Raw genomic sequence first — 24,485 nt, forward strand, 5'->3', positions numbered from 1 at the left:
AAGTTGATCAGAGAAGAGACAACAAGCACTCACTTGAGGGATATTATCCCAGTGTAATGACATACTGGGTCCCACTGGAGACTTCACTGTCAATGTCACTGTAGGGTGCACACAAATACCACCCTCTTGGACTGAATAAGGACCACACATGCCAGAAAAAAAGAAGAAAGCAATGTGATCTGGAACAGTGCAAATTAAACAACCCCCTTAAGGCTGAACAAAAAAACACGAATGTCACTGGGAAAAGCATGGGCTTCCAAGCAATTCACTTTATATTGTGCAGCTGGCAAAAAATGGATCAAATTTAATGGTGCCAACTCGAACACAAACCATGTGGCATTTTGCAGTATAGTCACACCCTGAGTTAGACCTGAAACCCAGGTCACTTCAGAGCCTGGAAGAGTTACATTTTCAGACTAAAATTCCCCAGACCCCCCTTGCCAAGGGTAATTTTTCCATCCTCTGGATGTCTCTTAAGAGCTACCGTATTTTTTCATGTATAAGACTATACTTTTGTCTAAAATTTTTAGACTAAAAATTGAAGGTCGTCTTATACATGGAAGTAAGCTGAGGAGAGAACAAACACAAGTGGAGGGAAAAGCAGGGATCAAAGTGATCCTGCGGTGTTTTGATCCCTTCCCCCCTACACTTGCTGAGCCCCACTTAGATTTCTTAATTTGGGGTTAGAAAAGTGGGGGGCGTCTTATACATGGGGCGTCTTATACACAGAAAAATACGGTATGTCTAAATCCATCTTTGACTTTGAAGCAACTCTATTGCTGATTAAAACAAAGAAACAAACAAAACCGCACATAACCTTACATCCTTAACATTATCCGAACACCATTGTTTCCTTTAGAACTGTCACAAAGACTGAACACTGGACCTCAGTGCCATCCAGAACCATCCTTGCAAAGAAGGCCATGCAGTTGCCTCCCGGTTGCCCCCTTCAAGGTCTCTCTGCATGGTGTGAAAGGGCATATTTGAATTGCACAGATTTTTACAAGTCAACTCTGGATCAGTGATACAGATTTCGACTGTTGTTTACACACGTAGACACACCCATTCAGCTCTCCTTGAGTTCTTCTGGTGGGGGGGAGGAAGAAAGGGAAGTAAGGGTACTGGATCCTCCCCAACTATTCCTGTGAATCTTCACCAAGCACCAGAACATATGGGGGAACCAGCATTCACTTCCTCGGAGAGGCAGCTCCCGTCTGCCTTCCTCGGTGTGCCCGTACACATTGCCATGGTGAATTTGATTGTGAAGACTTTGCTGCTGAGTAAACAGCCACGTGCTCGGGCCTGCTTCCTTCCTGCTGCTCTCTCAGGTTTGCAAAGATCTGGGAGAGACCTGTGAAATCGGGTGACAGAGACTGGACTCTCGAGAACAACAGCAGGGATGTGGTCAGTGGGAGGAAAAGCTTTTGAAGTTAAGACAATTATAACATATAGTAAATGGGGGGGGAGAGGTTCTTGTTTTGCTTTCTCCTGCATCCTAACTTGAAAAGAGATGGGAAATTTAGAGCAAAATTGTTAATTAATGGTTAATGAGATCTTATTCCAGTGTAGTGCTGATAGTTTATTGAAGTGTCATCTCTTTTCTGCTACTTTTCCCGAGTCTGAATATGTTTTGGTTGTTGTGGGTTTTTCGGGCTCTCCGGCCATATTCTGGAGGTTGTTCTTCCTAACATTTTGCCAGTCTCTGTGGCCAGCATCTTCAGAGGATAGCACTCTGAAAGAGCACAGAGTGCTGTCCTCTGAAGATGCCGGCCACAGAGGCTGGTGAAACGTTAGGAAGAATAACCTTCAGAACATGGCCAAAGAGCCCAAAAACCGCACAACAACCATTAGATCCCGGCCATGAAAGCCTTCGCGAAAACACTGAATATGTTTCTCAACCACAAGTTCCCCCCCATTCCTGAATGTGAAAAATTTTGGGAATTGGGGGGAATTCTTCCAAAACAAATAGAAATGGAATTATTCCAGATTTATGGTGGCCAAGTTCAAAAGGGGGCCAAATTTGATGGGCAAATTCAAAATTTCCTCAGTACCAAGATGACCATGTTTTAAACGTATGTCTTAAAAGTGATGAAGAAAAAAAGGCTCTCGGGAGGGGGGGAGAAAGGGGGTGGGGGGAGAAAGAGGTGGCAACCGTAATTTAGTGCTGTTGTGATAGAATATACTGAATTAAAATCTAGACTTTGGAGAGCTGAGCTTTCAAAACTCAAGGTCTGGATGGATCAATCTATCAGTTTTGTGTTATTCCAGAATCATTTAAAAACAGCCATCATTTTCTTTTCATTCCAGATATAATACAGTAATGATAATGTGCTTTTTATAATAAAAATGTATTATATAAATGGCTTGAGTCACCAGATAGTGCTTGAATAACATAGAATTAAACTAAGATGTAACTGTAATTTGAAACCTGGAGGGCAATCAAATTGTAGAAAGGCGGAACGTTGACTTGGTATCGCAACATGAACAAATTAGATGACAGTATATTTTGTGTTCTCCTTCCCCCTCTTTTTCTCCCCCATATCGCCCTCAATCTTTTGTACTCCGTACCTTATCCCTAGTTTTTTAAAATAAAAAATAAATCTAACATTAACATTAATATTAATATTAACATTAACATTAACATTAACATTAACATTAACATTAACATTATTATTATTATTATTATTATTATTATTATTATTATTATTATTATTATTATTATCATCATCATCATCATCATCATCATCATCATCATCATCATCATCATCATCATCATCGACATCGACGACGACAATGATGATGATGATGATGATGATGATGATGTCCTGCCAAATCAATTCTGACTTATGGCAACCCTTCTCAGGGATTTCCAGGTAGAGCCTATTCAGGAGCGGTTGATCATTCCCTTCTTCTGAGGACGCCCTGGGTCTGTGCAGCTTGCCCAAGGCTACACCGGCTGCTCCCCTGCAAGCACAGAGGGAGATTGGACTTCCAACCTCTGGCTCGGCAGCCAGATACCTCACTCGATGAACTATCTGGCCAGCTTCCAAATACATACAAAGATACTTGCAAATTTTGGGAAAGTTTTCCAAAGAACACATGAAAATTAGATTTTCACATAACCTTGTTCTCAAGTATACCAATGGTTTAGCTTTTGCTGCTTGTTAAACTCTGCAGAAACCCTGGATTGTCCGTGTTTCTGCTGTTCTACCATTCTTATATCTCTTGGGAAATTCCTCACGTTCTCCTCCCTTGCCCTCTGCACTGTGCTAACACAGGTCTCATCACCCCAACACAAGAGGGAGTGCAAACACCAGCCAGCTTGGGTTTGCGGAACTACGACAAACCTTTGGGTTGTGGGGAGAGAAGAGTCAAATGGGGACAGAGCATGCTTAAGAGGCATGGGACGTTGACTGATTATTGATGAAAAAGATTGGAAATTGGAGAGGAAAAACAATGGAAGGGAAGGTCTTGGGACAGTGATGGCTATCAGGCTGCAACATTTTGTGGTATAGCTCTCTTGCGATTTACAGGTTACTTTGGTCTCCCAGCCACACTTTCTTGAAGGAACTCAAGTGATATCTGTTGGAGTTTTTGTAATCCTGCATGCTGCCTCTAGTAGTAGGTGTAGCTGGGAGGGACCTTCGTGGGCTGGGATGACTGTCAATCTGTCCAGCACTAACCAATACAGTACTGTAGTTCCTTCCTGTCTCTGAGTTCAAAAAGAGCCCTACCTCTTTGTTAAGTGTTCCCCCTCTTTCTAGAGTCTGTTGAAGTCTGATGCTGAAAGCAGTCATGTTGTTCAGTTTGCTGTTTAATCTGTTTCAAAAGGTAAGTAAAATGCTTTTTAATTCTTTCTCATTCTAATGTCTCAGAGTGAGTTACTGAGACTGCAAGTGCCAGTAAATGAGAAAAAGGGGTGGTTTTACTCTGGGGAACTTTAAGCTTTCTGCTCTTGGCGTTCCTGCACATCCGCTGCACAGTTGGCAGAATTTAACCAAAATGCAAAACTCTGCAACAATATCCTGCTGGCATGAATCTAAAATGATTCCGCTGTAAATCGGTATAGTATAACTGCTCAGATGCATACCATTTGCTGAGTGGGTGGGAAGTAGAGAGGGGAAGCTCTTATGCTGTGAGGCAGTGTGGACTCTTGCAGAAGGACTGCAGCTCCTTCTACAGGAATACTGTCCTCTCCCCTCCCAATAGACTGGTTAAAGAAATATCCAGTTAAGTGCCAGTTAATGAGAAAGGGGTGGTTTGTTCTGGGAAACTTAAAACTATTCTGCTCTCTGAATTCTTGCACTTCTGCTTTTAACCCAAAATTAAAAATTCTGCAGCCAATTCTCCAGCAGTTTCAATTGCTGCGTTTCTACTTTCCGGCTTTCAGGTAGAGAGCCCCGATGCTTGCCACTCTATAGGAAGCTAACTCAAAAAGCTGCCCTAGGTAGGGACAGGGCTGGAAGATGATTGGTGGATGGCTGGAGGCTCATCTCCCTTCAAAAGAAGCAGCAGGGGTTTGGTGGGGGAAAAGCCACAGAAGGAGCCTCGTGGTGCAGTGATTAAAACGCTGTACTGCAGCTAAAACTGTGCTCATGACCTGGGATTCAAATCCCAGGTAGCCGGCTCAAGGTTGACTCAGCCTTCCATCCTTCCGAGGTCGGTAAAATGAGTACCCAGCTTGCTGGGGGGGGCAATCTGTAGCCTGTATAATTAAAATTGTAAACCGCCCGGAGAGTGCTTGTAGCGCTATGGGGTGGTATATAAGTCCAAAGAAGAAGAAGAAGAAGAAGAAGAAGAAGAAGAAGAAGAAGAAGAAGAAGAAGAAGAAGAAGAAGGCGGCTATCATTGTTCTGGGGGTAATTACTGCCTGTTAATGCCTTGTAATGAGGGTGAGAGAGGAGAGTGCAAAAACCGGTCTGAAGCTCAACATCAGAAAAACTAAGGTCATGGCCACTGGTCCCATCACCTCCTGGCAAATAGAAGGGGAAGATATGGAGGCAGTGACAGATTTTACTTTCTTGGGCTCCATTATCACTGCAGATGGAGACAGCAGCCTCGAAATTAAGACGCCTGCTTCTTGGGAGGAAAGCGATGACAAACCTAGACAGCGTCTTAAAAAGCAGAGACATCACCTTGCCAATAAAAGTCTGCAGAGTTTTTCCTGTAGTGACATATGGAAGTGAGAGCTGGACCATAAAGAAAGCTGACCGGCGAAGAATTGATGCTTTTGAACTGTGGTGCTGAAGGAGGATCTTGAGAGTCCCCTGGACTGCAAGGAGAACAAACCTATCAATTCTAAAGGAAACCAACCCTGAGTGCTCACTGGAAGGACAGATCCTGAAGCTGAGGCTCCAATCCTTTGGCCATCTCATGAGAAGAGAAGACTCCCTGGAAAAGACGCTGATGTTGGGAAAGTGTGAAGGCAAGAGGAGAAGGGGACGACAGAGGATGAGATGGTTGGACAGTGTCTGCGAAACAACCAACATGAATTTGAATATTAAAATATGCAGAGAAGCTTAAAATCTATTTGAAACGTGAAAAGCGGCTCCTAGGAGTTCTAGTTTACCTCCTCCTTTGCTAGAAAAAGAGACAGGTAGGCAAAAACACATAGGCCACGCTTCACCCACCTTTGCTCTGGGGGCTGCAGAAACAGAATGGGAACAGGGACGCACACCCAAAGTTCCTAGAGACCCGTCGGGCTTCCTGAGTGAGACACTTACAGACGGCTGCTATTCCTCCCTTCGAGAAAAGTTGGCAGGGCACCAAGCAATAAATACTCCCACCAGGATGGAGAGCTGTGCCAGGTAGTTAATCACTCAGGTTCATTGCCAAAGGTTGGGTCTTCCAGCTAGGCAGCTGACACCTGGGTCTTCGTTTTGAGATCATTAAGGCCATATTAAGATGCACATCTTAAGTGAGGGAGAGCATATTTTAGGTGTGTGAAAGCTACACAGTCAAGAAAGCTGGCAGGGGAAAAATGGACTTGTTTGAAATGGGGTGCTAGCTATGATCTTTGTGGATACCCTGGAGTACCAGGAAGCCAAATCAGTGGGTCCTAGACCAAGTCAAGCCTGAATTATCTTTGGAGGTCCATCCTATTTTGGGCACATCATGAGATGACAGGATTCTCTGGGAAAGACAGGTTAGGTTAGGTTAGGCATCCTTCAGTCTTGAGAGACAATGGTAACGTGCTTTGAATAGAGGTCTTGGAACACCGTCTGGTGTGGCTGAGAAGGCCAATTCGAGAAGGCCAATCCCTTCCACACTGAAGACAAATACAATCTGACCCCTGTCCAGCTCCCTGATTTTGCTGCTTTCGGGACTGCCTCTTTGCCTCAGCCTGCTGGACAAGGATCTCTTCAAATTGGGAGAGGCCATGATGCACCGCCTGCCTCCAGGATGAACGCTCAGAGATCAAACGGGAAAGACAATCATGCTGGGAAAGGTGGAAGACAGCAGGAAAAGAGGAAGACCCAATATGAGATGGGTTGATTCCCTAAAGGAAGCCACAGGTTTGAGTTAACAAGAGCTGAGCAGGGCAATGGAGAACAGGGCATTTTGGAGATGGCTCATTCATGGGGTTGCTATGAGTCGGAAGCAACCTGGCAGCATATGACAACAACAGAGCCCTTAAGCAATATCAAGTTTAGCCGGCCCCCAAGCATGATTTTTAAAAAGGCTGTACTAGTCCAAGAGAGTTCACATTATCATTTCTGTATTTAATAATTCTGTGCTGTGAAGTCGATTCTGACTTAGGGCGACCCTTTCCAGGGTTTTCTTGGCATTGAGTACTCAGAAGTGGTTTCCTTTTCCCTTCTTTGGGAGGGCGGGGTGTCAGTCTGGAATTGTGTAGTTCCCGGAATCCTATATTGACATAGCCAGTGGTCATACTCTCTCTCTCTCTCTCTCTCTCTCTCTCTCTCTCTCTCTCTCTCTCTCTCTCTCTCTCTCTCTCTCACACACACACACACACACACACACACACACACACACACACACACACACACACACACAGAGAGCGAGCGAGAGAGAGAAAGCTGGGTACTCATTTTAGTGACCTCAGAAGGATAGAAGGCTGAGTGAACCTTGAGCCAGCTGCCTGGGATTGAACCCAGGTTGTGAGCAGAGTTTTGGCTGCACAAAGTTCCTATATTGCTCTACCAGGCTCCTTGAAGCACTCTCTGCACAGTTTACAATGTAATTGTGCAGGTTACACATTGCTCCTCCTACCCCCAGGGATTCAACTTACTCACCTCTGAAGGATGGAAGGCTGAGTCAACTTTGAGTTGGCTACCTAAACTCAGGCCATGAGCAGAGTCTAGATTGCAATACTGCCTTTTAACCACTGCCCCATGAGGCACCTAACATTTCTACTTCCTGGGATGGGAGTAGGGAAATATTGTACTTTTGAGCCCTTTAGATATTTGGCTGGAGAAAGCATGGGGGTCTTGACATAACCCAGGAAGCTACCTATATATGAGCTTGTAAAACCTTGATATATTTGCAACCTCACATGCTGTCTATACAGTAGTTTGTGTGATTGAGAGGGACTTTCTGGCTGGGTTTTTTGTCCATCTGTTCAACACTAACCAATTGTTCCTTCCAGTTTTTGATTTCAAAGAGAGTCCTGCATCTCTGCTGAGTGTGTTTACTGACTTTTCTCAGTTGATGGCAGTTGTTTGTTCACTGTTGATCTATTCAGTTGGTTGCTAAGTGCATCTGCAGTAAAGAAAGCAGCATGTAAAAGTCTTCAAGTAACTGTAAGTAAAGACATGTTTTTTTATTCTTCTACAGATATCTCAGAGTGAATTACTGAGACTTTTAGTGCCAGTTAATAAGAAAGGGGTGAGCTCTGGATAACTTCACAGGTACATCTGTTGGGGACACAGGAGAGGGTTTTCTCTGTTGCAGCTCCCAGACTTTGGAACTCCCTCCCACAGGAGGCCCTGCTGGCCCCACCTTTGTTGTCCTTCCACAAGCAGGCAAAGACCTTTCTCTCCCGGCAAGCCTTCCCTCAGTAACTAGTTACCTGAGTATGATTGTTAGATGGATTGTTATGATTTACTGCTTTGACTGGGTTTTAGTACTACTTGTGCTTCCCATTTCTCAGAGTGGCATCTGATTTTTCCTTTTTAATACTGTACTTGTATACTCATTGTTTTTAGCTTTAAGATGGTCTTTTAATGATGTAAGCTGCCTCTTTATACTCACTGTCTTTAAATATTGTCTTCCAGTGATGCAAGCCGCCTTGGGTCCTTTTCAAGGAGAAAAGTGGGGTACAAATATTTTAAATAAAACAAACAAACTTGAAGTTGTTCTCCTTTGCGGATTTTCTGTACATCTGCTGTGCAGCAAAAGAGAGAATTTTGCCAGAAATTCAAAACTGTTGAGCAATAATAATTTTTAAAAAGCGGTTCCAAGAGAGGGTCAGAGTATTGAAAGCCAGTCTAAGGGCTGAGCCTGTTTAAGGCATTTGTGGGAAGCAGTAAACCAGACAGAGGAGAATGGGAATTGTAGTGTAACACATTGGGAAGCATTAGGCTTGGAACAGGTGTGTTTCCCTCTGATCTCCCATGACGTCTCTCAGGCCACAGGGTCCTCAACGCCTGGTCTTAGCTGCTCTACAACAATCCTTTGACTCCAGTGGTCTCCCCTTTCTAGATTATGATCACTATTATTCTCCTCAGCGCAGTTCCTTCATGTGAGAACGATAGCGTATGCTTCAAATGCAACAGATCTTCTGCTCGAGATCCCTTTTGGCAGGCTGGCCAGAGGGCCTGCCGCAGGCCCTTCTGGTTCCTGTCTGCTTGTTCATCGGATCCTTCACTTCTGCCCACATTTCAAGCCTGTGCTGTCTAATCATTGCCGAATTCATCACAGCCCCGCAGGGGTTTGACAATAGGAAGATTTTAGATTTTCTTTGGTCCCTTTGTTTGGCACCTGAAAAAAAAAAGGGAGGGGAGGAAATCTTCTAAATCTGTCTCCAAGGGAACCGATCTTCTGATTTAGATGAATGAAAGAGAGATGCAAGTGATGGATTAATGTCACCTTCTCTCTTCTGCGTTCTTCTATTCCTGGATGTAAAGCAGTTAATGTTTCACACACCTCTCCGGGATGATTTTGCTTTCTTCACTGCAGTCGAGAGAGGGATTGTGGCTCCCTGCGACGTGAGCAGTTTAGAAAATGTCATCCATGGCAGGGACGCTGCGAATACAAGAGATCATCAACAGCCATTGATGCAGGATAGCTAGGTACCTGGCTGCAGAGCCACTGGCTGAGAGTTCAGTTCCTCACTCTGACTCCCCAGACTGCCAGCCTGGGTAGCCTTGGGCAAGTTGCACGGTCTCAGGGCACCCTCCGTGATGAAGAGAAAGATAAATCACTTCAGAATACCTAAAAGTCCTGTGCCTAGAAAACCCATATGTCTGAATTGACTTGATGATACACAATTTTGTTGTTGTTTAATCGTTTAGTCGTGTCCGACTCTTCGTGAACCCATGGACCAGAGCACGCCAGGCCCTCCTGTCTTCCACTGCCTCCCGGAGTTGTGTCAAATTCATGTTGGTCATTTTGATGACACTGTCCAGCCATCTCATCCTCCGTTGTCCCCTTCTCCTCTTGCCTTCACACTTTCCCAACATCAGGGTCTTTTCCAAGGAGTCTTCTCTTCTCATCAGATGGCCAAAGGATTGGAGCCTCAGCTTCAGAATCTGTCCCTCCAGTGAGCACTCAGGGTTGATTTCCTTCAGAATGGATAGGTTTGTTCTCCTTGCAGTCCAGGGGACTCTCAAGAGCCTCCTCCAGCACCACAATTCAAAGGCATCAATTCTTCGGCGGTCTGCTTTCTTTATGGTCCAGCTCTCACTTCCATACATCACGACTGGGAAAACCATAGCTTTGACTATTCGGACTTTTGTTGGCAAGGTGATGTCTCTGCTTTTTAAGATGCTGTCAAGGTTTGTCATCGCTTTCCTCCCAAGAAGCAGACGTCTTTTAATTTCGTGGCTGCTGTCACCATCTGCAGTGATCATGGAGCCCATGATACACAATTATCACTAGGCAAAGCCCAACCATTGTTTCACAGGTAGGCTTTGGTACAGTTTTAAAAAAATCAGTGTGGAGCACAGCTTGGAAATGTGACTTTGGGGACTACAGTTCCCCTCATCCCTTAGCCAGCATGGCCAATGGCAAGGGCATGAATGATGTGTCACTCCAGTGGCAGATGGCAGGTCAGGGAAGTAGAGAGGGGGAAGGAAAGAAGGAAGAAAATGTTGAAGATTTTACAATCTCGCATGCTGCCTCTAGTAGGTGTGGCTGGGAGGGACTTTTCTGGGCTGGGGGGCTCTCAATTTATCCAGCACTAACCAGTCATTCCTTCCTGCCTCTGAATTCAAAGAGACCCTACCTCTCTCCTGAGTGTACCTTTCCCTCTCTTTACTCTGTAGAAAGCAATTTGCTTTGCTGCTGATCTGTTTGCAACTGTAAGTAACGAAACTTTTTTTATTCTTTCTCCTACAAATGTCTCAGAATGAGTTCCTGAGATCCTAAATGCCGATCAATGGTAAAAAAAAGGCGGGCTATCTGGGGAACTTGTAGCTATTCTTGTCTGTGAATCTCTGAACTTCTGCTGGGTAGCAAATGGAATTTAACCAGAAATTCCACACTTTGCAATAGCAAAAAGGTGGTCTGAGTGAGGAGAAGGGAGAAATGGATTATCAGTAAATGAGAAAGAAAAGTGGGTTCCCCTGCCCCTTCTGATATACAGCTGCTAGACCCTTCTCTATTTGGATCTCATCCCTTTCCTGTGTTGTAAAATGTGGCCTGCTCAGGATCCTCCATGAAGCATGCTTAAAAAATATTAATAGAAGTCCTCTTCCCAATGGCCCTCATACTTATTGGATTTTCCCACCCCTAATTTTGGATCTTAGATTATGGGAGGAGTCTCCAAATAAACACATACATTTTTTTCTAGGTAATGCATTGGTTTTCTAAGTGTGGTCACATTATACCCGATTTATAGCAGTCCTAACAACGTTTTCAAGGTAAATCAAATACTTCAGGAGTGGTTTTACAAGGCTCATGATGTCCAATGAGTTTCCACAGCTGAGCAGGGATTTGAACCCAGGCCTTCTGAGCCCCAGTCTAGCGCTCTGTTCATTACACCACATGGTGTAATGCCAATCAATACTGTAGTCTGTAAGCTATGAAGACTTTTAAACTAGACACAGCTTAAGGACTGTAGCATGGGTTTCTTCACTTAATAGTACAGGGTGTGCCATGGACTGTAGCGGTATTTTCTCTGCTGCATACACGATGTAAAGTTTGAATCCCTTATTTCACAGCTTTTCTGGTGACCTTCTGTGCTTTCTTTGCCTCCCTTTTCCTCATGGTTTATTTTTAGTTTCACTTTGTTCCAGGGATAGAGTTTAGTGCTGTGGCATTTGGTACTGAACTCATTTTGAAAGAAATCAACCCTGAGTGCTCACTGGAAGGACAGATCCTGAAGCTGAGGCTCCAATCCTTTGGCTATCTCATGAGAAGAGAAGACTCCCTGGAAAAGACCCTGATGTTGGGAAAGTTTGAAGGCAAGAGGAGAAGGGGACGGCAGAGGATGAGATTGCTGGATAGTGTCATCAAAGCCACCAACATTAATTTGACCCAACTCCGGGAGGCAGTGGAAGACAGGAGGGCCTGGCGTGCTCTGGTCCATGGGGTCACAAAGAGTCGGACACAACTTAAAAACTGAACAACAACAACAACTGAACTCATGTCCACAATCAGAGCTGCTCGTTATAGGTTTTCAACCAGGATTCCAGTTACAGTGGTGCCTCAATTACGACGTTAATTCGTTCCAGCGAAATCGCTGCAGAACAAAAACGTCGTAATGTGAAAATAAAAAGCCCATTGAAACGCTTTGAAACCCCTTCAATGCATTCCAATGGGCTGGAAACTCACTATCCAGTGAAGATCCTCCATAGGGCGGCCATTTTCGGTGTCTGTGTAGCGAGGAATCCGTCCCAGAAAACAGCGGGGAGCCATTTTATTTACCCGGTGGCCATTTTGAAACCGCCAATCAGCCGGAGGAAAATTGTTGTTTTGCGAAGAATCGGTTCCCGAAACAGGGAACCAATCATCGCAAAGCGAAAAAACCCCATTCAGACCATCCTTTTGCGATCGCAAGATCGTCATAATGCGGTTTCGTCGTAACGCGGGGCAATCGTAAAGTGAAGCACCACTGTACTTACAGACAAAGCTTTTGAAAACCTTCAGCAGGAAATTGGTTTTTTGACATTGTTTTACATTGATTTCTAGGATTATTCCCAAAGGGAAGCAGTTTTTAGAAGAAGGAAGTTTGGACATGAAGGCCATTAAAGCCTGCGATCTGTTGCATCCAGGTGAGAGACAAACAGTGTCTTGAAGAGCTGCTGGCCTTAACCAGTCCTTCATACGACATCTGACTTCTACCTAGCTCATAACAGTTGTCACATCCTTTCCATTGCTCCCATCTGGTACCATCAGTTCTAAGAGATAGCAATCAGAAGCACAAATACTTGGAAGCTCGAAGCCACCAGGAAACACTTCGATCCAGACTCACAGGCTCCTGCTGCAGATTAACCCAAGTGGTAAAGTTGCTGCAAAGCACGAGGCAGAATTTAGTGTTTTTTTTTTTTCCTAGGCTGGGGGATTCTGGTTGTAATAGCCGACTTCTCCTCCTTCTGATCTAGGGGAAAAGGACTAGCCCCAGCAGTCTGGGTGGGATCTTGACCACTCGGCCTCCCAAATGAATGCTCCAGGGACTTCTACATAAGTGCAGAAGATCCCTGAGTTCCTCCGTGGCAGTGCTGTCACATTGGCACGCTCAAGAAGGCTCACATGCACGTACTGTAGGTACGAGTGCTGGCTGAGACTCCCCTTTCCTGCCTCCACGGTTGGCGTTCCCTTCCCTCCCACAGGCAGCAGCTGTGCCCGCCTACCCCTGGCACGAGGCCCGGGTCTGTTCTCAGGCGCCTCCGGTATCCATGGCATGGGGCCCAGGCTGGTTTCCCCCAAGAGGGAGGCTGGAGCAGTTTGAAGGTAGAGGCATGTGACAGGTAAACGTGGCGGACAGATGGATTGGCAGCGAGGAGCAAGAATCACGTGCCCGCCTGCAACCAGATAACTGAAGAACTTCACTGTCAGCCTGCCTTCCCAAGGTTTTAGGTAATAAAAAAAAGGAGCACCGAGAGTCACAAGGTTGCTCAGCGATTCCCAGGGTGCTGCTAAAAGAAAATCCAAGGAGCTGGTGCAATTCTCTTCGGTTCCCCAGGCTGACAGATGGATCTCAGGGTGAGCAACACAAGAGAAGAAAGCTTGGTCTCTCTTCCCCCCCCCACTCTGCCCCCCCCACCTCCCTGCGATCGCAGCCAAGAAATCAGAAGACTGAGACGTGGAAAAGCAGTAGTGAAGGAACTAGAAAAGGTAATCAAGTGTAAGGATACGTCACTGGAGACCAAGACCAGGATCATCCACATTCTCGCATTTCCAGTCATCATGTATGGGTGTGAAAGATGGACAGTAAAGAAATATGAAAGGGAAGAAATGATTTCTTTGAAACATGGTGCTGGAGGAGAACTTTACGGACACCCAGGCCAGCCAGAAAGACGAACAAGGGAGTCCTAAATCACATCAAGCCTGAACTATCTCTGACGGCAAAAATGTTGAGACAGGCTGTCTTACTTTGGGTACATCATAAGAAAGAATTGCCTGGAAAAGACAATAATGCTGGGAAAGGTTGAAGACAGCAGGAAAAGAGGAAAACCAAATATGAGATGGATTGGCTCTCGAAAAGAACCACATGCTAGAGTTTGCAAGAGCTGAGCAGTGCAGTTGAGGACATTTTGGAGATGGCTCATTCATGGGGTCACCATAGGCTGGGGGTGAATTGACCGGCACATAACAACAACAGTGAGATTGGTCTAAAAGCCTGGGCACCTGTCTCTGTCCATTCCCGGATAGCACCATGGTTCCCCAATTCGGTGCACAGGTATTTGCAAACATGTTGTGTTTGCTTCCTGCTGCATTCTTGCCTGCCCTGTCTCTGTGACATCACAAGGCCCTGCCCTTCGCTCTCTGGCTTTTGCCTGCCTTCTCAAGAAACAGGATGCGGATGAGCTGGCAACCTTAACTGGGCAAGCTGCTTGCTCCTGGACACACCTTTCTGTGGCTACGTTTTCCGGTATTCTTGGCAGTCCTTGCCACCTGTCCTCTGCTCCCGCTAGTATTATCTTCCTTCTGCTTGTATTGCTGCTATAATTAAGGAGCACGACAGGACAAAAATAATATGTATGGGATCTGGATCTGACAGTCACCAGCTATGAATACACTTACCATGGACTGCAGGGACATTACCTACAGTTAATTTGCCTGTGGACAAAGACTATTGTAGCTTAACATATCCAGTGTCACTATTGTTAAAGTAACTGTAGTGTCATTGGATTTTAAGTCACTGTGGGAGGTTGACTGATCGTGACATACTCAGGCGGGATTTTGCAGCTTGGCCTCCCTTGGTTTTTCTCTAAAGGACCACTTGTATTGTTCCCTTCCATCACTTCATCACTAGGTCACTTCCCCCATCTTCAAGAGATAGTTTAGCATCTTCTCCTACGATGGGAAGCCAGCCGCAAATGTGCCCAATTCACACACACACACACACACACACACACACACACACACACACACACACACACACACACACACACACACACACACACACACACACACACACACACACACACACACACACACACACACACACACACACGGTTGCATTCAGTTCCACAGGCCTTCCCGGACTTAAGCTCCTCCTCCTCCTCCTCCTCTCTGCTCGATGACAATAGCTTGTGTGGTCAAAAGCAGGTCATACTCCGCGCAGCAGCGGGAAACAGCAGCTCTGGAATGGCACCGCCTGGCAGCACCACATCACGAAAGGTCACAAAACAAAGCTATTTGTCCCAAGTGAGCCTCAGGCTGTTCCTTGCGGAGCCGTGCCCCTGTCTAGTGTCCACTTACATCACCCAGCGAGCAAGCCGCTGCTGAGAGCCAACAAGCATCTCTGGGATCGTTCGCTGGGCCAAATTTCCATGGAAACAAAGGAAGCTACATTTCAGAGCAATTGAGATTGTAAGGCAGAGCGGGAAGATACAGCATTTAAATAGAAAGCCAAATACCAACATTTAAACTAAAGCTTTAAATAATACACTTAGGAGAGGTACTGCTATCGGGTCTCCTAGATGTGACACATAAGCTGGAACCCTACTGAATATTTACACTGGTGTATACGACCATCAGCATCATTTTCAGAAGTGAACTACCACAAGTTAAGAAGTCGACATAAATATTTCCTGTCATACACCGAATCACACAGCTGGTTGCTGACAGGAAATGCCTAGGCTGACTCCTTTACTTACAACAGCTTGCTGCTGGAAGTTACATCGGTAGAACTGCCCAAGCAGGCATCACCAACAGGTTTCTGGTCAGCATGTCCAAAACTGAACCAAATTTCCTTTTGTAGCTAAACCTCCAAAGGTATACAAATTGGGCATGATCTCAGGTACTCAGCTCTGCTTTCCAAATTCCTGATCAGGGCCCTCCTTATTGAACGAAAGAACTCCTGCTGAAATTATTGATAATAAAGTGATTAGATGTGTGTTAGATTCACCTATTTGAGGAGGACACCTTCCTAACATTGCACTAATTTGTATTAATGTGTGTGTGTGTGTGTGTGTGTGTGTGTGTGTGTGTGTGTGTGTGTGTGTGTGTGTGTGTGTGTGTGTGTGTGTGTGTGACAACTTGCATCACCTCCTGTTCAAAAAATAAATAAAGAATGGTGTTTCTAAGATGCGGTCACCAGCTTTTAAAAAAATGAACACATTCTAAATACTTATAAATGCCCAATCTGTCAAAGATTTATTTGAGCCAATTACAAAGACTTTTAGAAGCTCCACTGAGGTCCTCTTTCTAGCCCTTTCCAGCACAACTTGGAAAAGTTACTTTTTCAAATGACACCACCCAGACTGCTCAGCCAGCACGACCGATTCTGGAAGTTGCAGTCCACAAGAATAGCATTTCCAAGGTCTACTTTTTAGTCTTTACCTTCAGACCACAAATCTCATTTAAAGAAAATGGAGATCTTAACTTTAGGAAACCTTCTGTTGAGCAATGAATGCTTATCTATCTACACGTAAAGCTACCACGAGAACAGAGGAAGCTGGCTGGAAAGATCAGTGGTTTGGAGTTCAATTCCTCTCTCTGCCTCTTGACCGTAAAGCCAGCCTGTGTGGCCCTGGGAAAGCTGTACAGTCCCAGGGTGCCCCTGGAAGAAGGGAAGGGTCAACCACCTCTGTGTACTTTCTACCTGGAAAACCCTTGAAAAGGTCGCCATAAGTCAGAACTGACTTGACAGCGCATGATTATTATGAGAACAGGGGAAGAAAAGAGAGCTCGGTACAACCAAGATTAGAAGACATTACTGGTGTTAAAAATATCACTGTATCTTGCAGATACTTTTTTAAATAAACAGAAGGTTGACATGTTTATATTCAAACCACTCTCAGCTTAACTCAGAACAGGGCGAGGTAGTTTGTTATGTTTTCACATTTTTATACCGCAATATTTCTCTGTGGGGAAAGGTAAAAAAATAATAACACACATTTTGAGGTTCTGATGCCATTCTTAATACCGTACTATGCAGAGTTTGTCACGATGTTGCTACCAAGCCAAACAAATAAGTGAGGAAGGGCTGGGTGTCAGTATCACTATTTGGGATATTGGCGAGCCTCTGGACCCACCGGGAACTTTTGACAGAGACCCTGTAGGTCAGTTTGGCTAACTGGGAGGAGAGGTGGCATGGGCTCAAATCCAGTTGCTAAATCCCAATCAATTGCTAACTGCAGCCACAAATGTATTGCATTTTTAAGCCTGAGTAAAATAAATTAAAGAAGAGTCGTGTGAGGAAGCAATGATAAACCTCAACAGCATCTTAAAAAGCAGAGACATCACCTTGACAACAAAGGTCCGCATAGTCAAAGCTTTGGTTTTTCCAGTAGCGATGTATGGAAGTGAGAGCTGGACCATCAAGAAGGCTGACCGCTGAAGAATTGATGCTTTTGAATTGTGGTGCTGGAGGAGACTCTTGAAAGTTCCCTGGACTGCAAGGAGAATAAACCTATTGATTTTGAAGGAAATCAACCCTGAGTGCTCACTGGAAGGACCGATCTTGAAGCTGAGGCTCCAATACTTTGGCCATCTCATGAGAAGAGAAGACTCCCTGGAAAAGACCCTGGTGCTGGGAAAGTGTGAAGGCAAGAGGAGAAGGGGTTGACGGAGGACGAGATGGATGGACAGGGTCATTGAAGCGACCAACATGAATTTGACCCAACTCCGGGAGGCAATGAAAGACATGCTCTGGTCCATGGGGTAATTGAAGAGTCGGACATGACTAGACGACTAAACAGCAACAATTGTGCAAATCTCAAAATCAAATTGGTACAAGTTAAAGGATTAATAGAAGCATGTCCTCTTCCTCATCTTTACCCTCATCTTAAAACTGCAGAGCTGAAAGGGATCCTATAGATCATCAAGTCCAGCCCCTCTCAAGGAGGCAGAGTGGCAAATCAAACTTCCAACCTCTGGCTCTGCAGCCAGTTACCTAATTCACTTAGCTATGTTCTTGCTTATGTGCTTGCTTGCTTGCTTGCTTGCTTGTTTGTATATTGTTTGTTTGTTTGTTTCAGGTGTTTTCAAATAACACCCAAATAATGCAAAGCACTGCTCTGGGTGATAGACAGTCATGTATTAAACCCAATGCAGTTCCTGCCAAAATCAAATCTCCAATGAACTCAGTCCAATAAAACAGCTCACAACAGAAAGAAATACATTGATGACTGGCCAGAAACCCATGCTCACAATTACTGCAAGGGGAGAATCTCTCTGAAGGTTTCCTCAAAGAGACGAGTCTTTAATTGCCTCTTGAAGGCTGGGAGGGAGGGGTCCTGGCATCTCCAGTGGGAAGCTGTTTGAAAGATGTGGAGGCCACTCCTCATCTTTGTGAGAAGGCTCAGCTCTTCGTGGAGACCTTATTCATCAAGTCTCACAACAACACATGCCTATACATACTTAACTAGCACAAATTTGTGACTGAGATTTATAGCAATTGCAGTGCTGGCAACCGTTGAGCACATTCCGATAAGTCTACTCTCATTGGGACTGGGAATGGAATAATTGAATTTAGGGCAGAATGTCTATTGATGGATAGGGTAAATTGAAAATTTTGAGGGAGCCAAAGAAATCTAGTAGGCAATCAGGATTTTGAATGTCTGGAAACCAAGCCCTATGGCCACCGTATAATAGGAAAGGAATCAGTGCAAATTTTAACTGAGAGAGGAAATAACAATCACCAAAGTAGAGAGACAAAATTATAGAATAGAAAGGGACCCCAACGTTCATATGGACCAACCCTTCATGCAGGAATCTTCTGTTACCACCGTATCCTTCCTATCTGGCTCAGTATTATGTCCAATTGCTTTGAGAAGCTAAGAAAAGTATGACATAACTGCCTGTTGTTACTGTGACATAATCTGGCCCAACTTCACAAAAGGTACACAGAGAACATAAATCCATATTGGAAAGCTGGTGGCGGTGACTCATAAACCTATAGCTGTGGGAAACCAATGCTGCATTTTCACAGCACGTCTAAAATATCTCCCTGCCCTGAAACTTGAATAAATACCCCAGCCGCCAAGATGTGCATGCCCGCTTGGCCTGTCATTTTCCTAGCTTGCCGATTTTATTTTTTGATAAGCAGTTGTGCAAGGCCTCTCTGCTCTCCCTTGTCCTTTCCCCCCGTTACTTTTTACATGTTTAAACTACAATGGATGAGACAAATCTTTGAATAGTAGAGGACACTGTCAACTAGAGAGCTGTCCTCTGTAAGGTGGAATAAAGGACTTTACAGTCCTTTATGCAGGAACCAGATACTGGAGCTTCAATTTTTATTTGTTTGTTTGTATGTTTAAGGGACATGGTGGTGCTGCGGGTTTAACTGCAGAAGCCTTTGTGCTGCAGGTTCAGAAGTCGTAAGATCAAATCCACGTGACGGAATGAGCTCCCGTTGCTTGTCCCAGCTCCTGCCAACCTAGCAGTTGGAAAGCATGTAAATGCAAGTAGATAAATAGGTACCACCACAGTGGGAAGGTAACAGTGTTCCATGTCTAGTTGTGCTGACCACGTGACCACGGAAGCTGTCTACAGACAAATGCTGGCTCTACAGCTTGGAGACAGGACAAACGCTGGCTCTACGTGCCCTAGAGTTGGACACGACTGGACTAAATGTCAAGGGGAACCTTTACCTTGTATGTTTGTTTTGTTTTCTGCAAATCCTATGGAACATAGAAAATGCTACTGGGACTGCTTATTCATTGAGTAAAGCCCAGCATTAGCAGTAAAGCCATATAGCAATGCTACGATAAGCCATGTAGTAAAAGCTCAGTATCTGACGGATGCAGTTTTCTAGAGTCTCAGAGGCAGGTGCCATTTTTCTGTCACCAGAAACTTAACATCTTTCAGGTGAAGATGAACTTACAATATCATGAACCACCAGTTTCCCAGTTCATGCTCATCTCTAATGGATACAGTTCAATTTATCAGTCTTCTTTTTCAAAGAGTTAGTTGTATTAGTTTGTTCCAACAGTTCCGATGTCTTAAATACACCACAATACTTTTGTCTTGTGTTTTCTCTCTCGCACACACACCCAACAATGAATAAATAAAAGTTAAATAAAATGAAAACACATCTTCCCTTTTTTTCTTAGGAATGAAACAGCGGACCCTCTTTCTTGTCAACACCTCGATTAAAATTTGTTATAGTCACCAGCCAGCCCAGCCCGATATAGCTTGCTGCCTAAAGCAAGACAATATATAGTGGCCCCTACAACCTGTGGCAAGATACAAGGTACCTAAAAGCGACCCAGCTATTTTGACAAATGAAACAGCAAATCCTATAAGTACTAGTCCTTCTCTGGGAGAGATTCACTCTGTCTAATATTAGGGCCGGCCCCATTCACCAAAGACTGGATCAATTGTATCAATTGGGCCAAATGTGGTCAATTGACCACAAAGTTTGGAAATGTGACCTTTTTAAAAACAATTCACAGAACGTCCTTGCCAGCAGTACCATGTTGTTCTTCCACTTATCCTAGCTAAATTCCCCAGTGCATTGTATCTTGAATATTTATATTTTACGTTGGCTGCCTAGAAATTGGGAACCAGAATCAACTATTAAACTGTCTCATTGGACAGGCTAACTCAATGCCGAGCAGACCAACACTGCCAATCTAACTCTGGCCAAGGACTCTGGAAGACAGAGTTAAAAAACAAAACAAAAAACACTAGCTTTTTAAACAAGTGGACATCTTTTACTTTACTTTTATTGGACTTTTACCCCGCCCCCCTAGACAAAGTCTACTGGGGGCGGCTTACATGAGTGATAAAACACAGGTAATAAAACAGAACAATAAACATACATAATAAAACCCTACCAAACTATTTATATATACATTGCCAAGATAGAATAATAAAGAAACAGAAAATAAGTTAATTGACTGGGGGGAAGGCCTGCCTAAAGAGCCAGGTTAGATCTCTGGTCTAAGGGCTAAACTATATCTTATAGATATCATTAGAACCTGAAATTCTGTATTGTTGCAGAGACAAGAATCCATCTGAAATTTGTGCAGGACGGATTGTTCATGGAAATGAAGCCTCCCAGCCATCAGTGACAAAACCACACCAGCTAATTGCCAAACTACAGTAGGCAAGAAAAGATCCAGAGGTAACAATTTGGAGGTGTTTTATTTTAATGCACCTGAGAAAGTCCTTCATATGATAACTGGCTGTTAGCGATTAGTTAGTGATCTATGACCTGAAACCAGTGGTTCCCAACCTTGGACTAAAACTCCCAGAAGCCTTTACCACTAGCTGTGCAGGCCAGGATTTCTGGGAGTTGTAGTCCAACAACATCTGGGGACCCAAAGTTGGGAATCACTGCCCTAAACCATCCATGTTGCCTCTCTTCCTTAAAGACAGGGAAATATCTTGACTTCAAGTTCTCATTCATTTCTCCAGGATGGATTCCAGTGTTCTCTCTGATCTTACGTTGGGAGATCCACAGAAGTTACACTCTGATATACAGAAACTAGGAATTACCCCAGGGAGTTCTGGGCCCTTCACCACGGAAGCAAACAGCAAAAGGACAGCTTACCCAGTATCCAAGGATGTGCTTCTTGTGTGCTTGTGGAATCCCTGCTTCTTTCTTCGAAAAAATCTTGTCCCTGGAAAGCCAAGCGAATGCTCCTCAGAGTCACCGGAGGGTACCAGGATATGCCAGCCACAGCGGCCAGCTAATGCCAAAAGCAGATCAGGCTACAGCAAGAAACAGACGGTCCCAGAACAATGGGGCTCCTGTGTGTCCACTTTGGGCCTCAGGAGGAGCAGCTGTGGGGAGATGTCAGGATGAAGTGATGCACAGAGGTGCCAGACTGGGTGACTGGGCTTAAGTATTGGTGGAGGGTAGGGGAGGGAATGGGTGTGGAAAAGGGAGGGAAAAGAGGAGAAGAGGGACACATTGCAGACGTAGAGCCCTGTTTACACTGGATCCCCATCATTTCTGTGGTCTGAAGGCCTGCATCTTTAACATGGCCCAAACATGACCCAATTGGGGTGAATAGGCAGCTTTGGTCCAAGACATTTTGCCACTTTACGTGGATTCCCAATCCTTTCCTTTCAAAAGTGCTCAGAACCCGGAGCCCAGCATGTCATTTCGGTCTACGATGCAGAAAGCACCCCAAGCACCTCTCCTCAGCCTGGCACTGCAGATACAACAAGAACAAATGAAATTAACTCTATTCTGCATGGGCGGACCTTTTTTGTGGTGCTCCACATCAGCTGTTATGGCCGCCGGGTTGCTATTGTCAATGGCAGGGCTGGCTCCTGTTGGGATCAGACAAGCTGATGAGACACTGGAGGGGAGAGTACGGCTTGGAGGGTGTGAAACCCAGGATCCAATATTGAGGGGAAGGTACTTTTTAGAGATTGTGCAAAACATGGAACGGCGGTTCTTGCCCATGGGTGGTCTGATCCTGCACAAAAGTCAGTAAGCCGACACTGTGGGTTGAGAATCTACAGAATTTGCCCTTCCTTCCTAGAAGGATGCTAATTTTGCAGGGCTGAGCCGACATGGGTCGGATCCAACCTTCATAGAGTCATCTGCCATTAGTAGAGCTATCCAAAATTGAAAGTTATCGGCCCTGCTGGTTGCAGGATTCCTGGAATCTAAAAAGTAAGTTTCCTATGCTCCGAAAATGCACCTCCGACAACATGTTCAACTCGTCATGATCCTGCTTGTGAATTTCTGGCTATTAAAAAAATGGAAGCATCTAAAAATCTGCATCTATCCATGTACCTTTAAAAATGTGCATTTTAAAAATAAACTAATATAGGGAGCAGCCTGCGCAAGCCTGCCTCCGCTCCCTATGGCATGTGTCATGATCCTGTCCCCACGCTCACATGACAGGGCCAGGCTAAGCTAGTGATAGGCTAGGAGCAGACAGAAGAGGTTCAAGTCTCTGATCTGCTGAGTGGGTGTTTGGAGAGGCAACCAAAAACTGTAGATGGCAGATGGAGCAAAGCATCCTATAAGACGGAGTGGTCAGCTAGCTGGAATGCTGAAATGTAGTACTCTGTGCTGCAACATTTTGTTGCAGCACAACCTCAACTGTATACGTCAGTCAGGATGGGAGGAGGACAAGTTTCTGATCATAAAAATTCAGACAGGCTTTTGGAAGCGAAGGGCAGCTTTTTACCAATAAGGCTCGCTCAGCACCAGGAATCAGCATCCCTGAGCATCTGGAGAAGCCCATGCCCTCACTGGCCTTCCTCCTGGCCAATGGCTGGTTCATCCACCGTCACCATCACCACCATCCTTTTCCATCCCAAACCGCACCAAATGTGTGAACTGCCACTCCCTCTGGGTTTTCTCCCCATCTTAGGCCTCTTCAGCTCTTGCCGTCTCTGGTGTTTCTGAGGCATCCGCCAAAGACCTGGAGGCAGAAACAGCAAACGCTTGGAAGAAGGGTCAGGGGGAGGACTTCTCAAAAGAGCAGGAGGGGCCTTTTAATCTGAAGTTTAGGATTTGGGTCTCCTGGTTTGGCAAGGCTGGAGAACAGCAGGGGACGGACAGAGTGGGGGTGGAGACGATCCGCAGGTCTGGCCTTTACCCTGAGGTAAGCTGCTTTTCCAGACAGGCTGGTCGGACGGGGAGGTTTGAGAGGAAGGAGGGAGCAGAGGAGATGATTTTGAGAAGGAGAGAAGAAAAATAAACAGCTTTGAGATGGGAGGAGGCCTTCGCGACAGGGGGAGGAGGAGTCGAGTCACTGTAAAGAAATCGGAGCTGGACTTGGAACGCAGACCCAAAGAAGTGCCAGCATCCTTCCCTTCTGATGCCTGCAGCTTGGGCTAATGGGTGTAGGAAGCCAGGATAAACATGTGGGTTCAAAAGGTCTCAAAGACCAACAACCTCCGTATTTTAGTTTCAGCCTAGAGATTAAAATTGGCTGCCACAGAACAGCAGGTAATGTCTGTACAAGAAGCCTGCTGGGATCCTTCTGTCTAGAAACCTCACCCTCTAAAACTCAGTGGCTGAGGAAATGCACTCTGTACTTGCTCAGGAGCGTTGCCTTCTGTTCCAAACCCCGCTCATTCCAAGATCCAGCCCTGGGACCAGAAGCGGATGCCTCAGCTGGGCCTTGGCGAATCACTGCTGCCGCTGTTAGTTACAACCAACATCACAATAACACATAGCAGACCTTGGAAAAGTTACTTTCTGGAAGCCCGCTCCCATAATCTCCCAGCCTGCACAGCAGTTGGGCTTGCTGGCTAGAGATTTTGTGAGCTGTCATCCAGAAGGTCATTTTCCCAAATGCAACAGCTCCACACATGCACGATCCTTTCCAAAAAGCAGGCTGGACGTGTTCCTTTCCATTTATGATCAGAAACTGATAAAAGACACAGCAAAAGGGGTGAGGAACAGACCCCAAAGGATCTAATGATGGCACCGCTCTCACCTTGAGATGGAGCGACTGAAGAGGAAATGAAGAGCAATAGATGGATTGCTGCTTCACCTTCTCTCTTTGTGATGACTTTCAGAGTGCTGCAACATACACTGAGCAAGCCCTTGGGACTTGTAGACTCTCTGTTCCATGGGCCTGCCGAGCAATGACATTAAAGAAGAAAGGACTTCAGCTCCCATAAGGTAATTTCCCTGTCAATGGATCCTTGGACCAGTCTGATTGGATGAGGCTGGATAAGATCTCTCTCCTCTTTCCTCTTTGTATTCTTCACTTTGGTCAGCCTCTGTCTCCAGCTCATTGGATGGAAGCTCCCTTAGAGGAGGT

The 24,485-nt window shown here is 45.2% G+C and overlaps 1 protein-coding gene across 4 annotated transcripts in view; it reads right to left on the reverse strand.

Annotated features, from left to right (window-relative positions):
* The window catches only part of MAG (myelin associated glycoprotein), a 69,993-nt gene extending 48,062 nt beyond the window's left edge, over positions 1-21,931 (reverse strand). For 3 of the 4 annotated variants that reach the window (XM_020811888.3, XM_072979599.2, XM_072979598.2), the window contains exon 1: positions 21,296-21,931. The gene's annotated coding sequence lies outside the window, so the exon portion shown is untranslated. The remainder of the gene's footprint in view (positions 1-21,295) is intronic. The other variant, XM_078380261.1, reaches the window with a different exon arrangement.
* Positions 21,932-24,485: the final 2,554 nt, after the last annotated feature.

The sequence above is a fragment of the Pogona vitticeps genome, chromosome 9 (assembly GCF_051106095.1).
Source record: "Pogona vitticeps strain Pit_001003342236 chromosome 9, PviZW2.1, whole genome shotgun sequence".
NCBI lineage: Eukaryota > Metazoa > Chordata > Lepidosauria > Squamata > Agamidae > Pogona > Pogona vitticeps.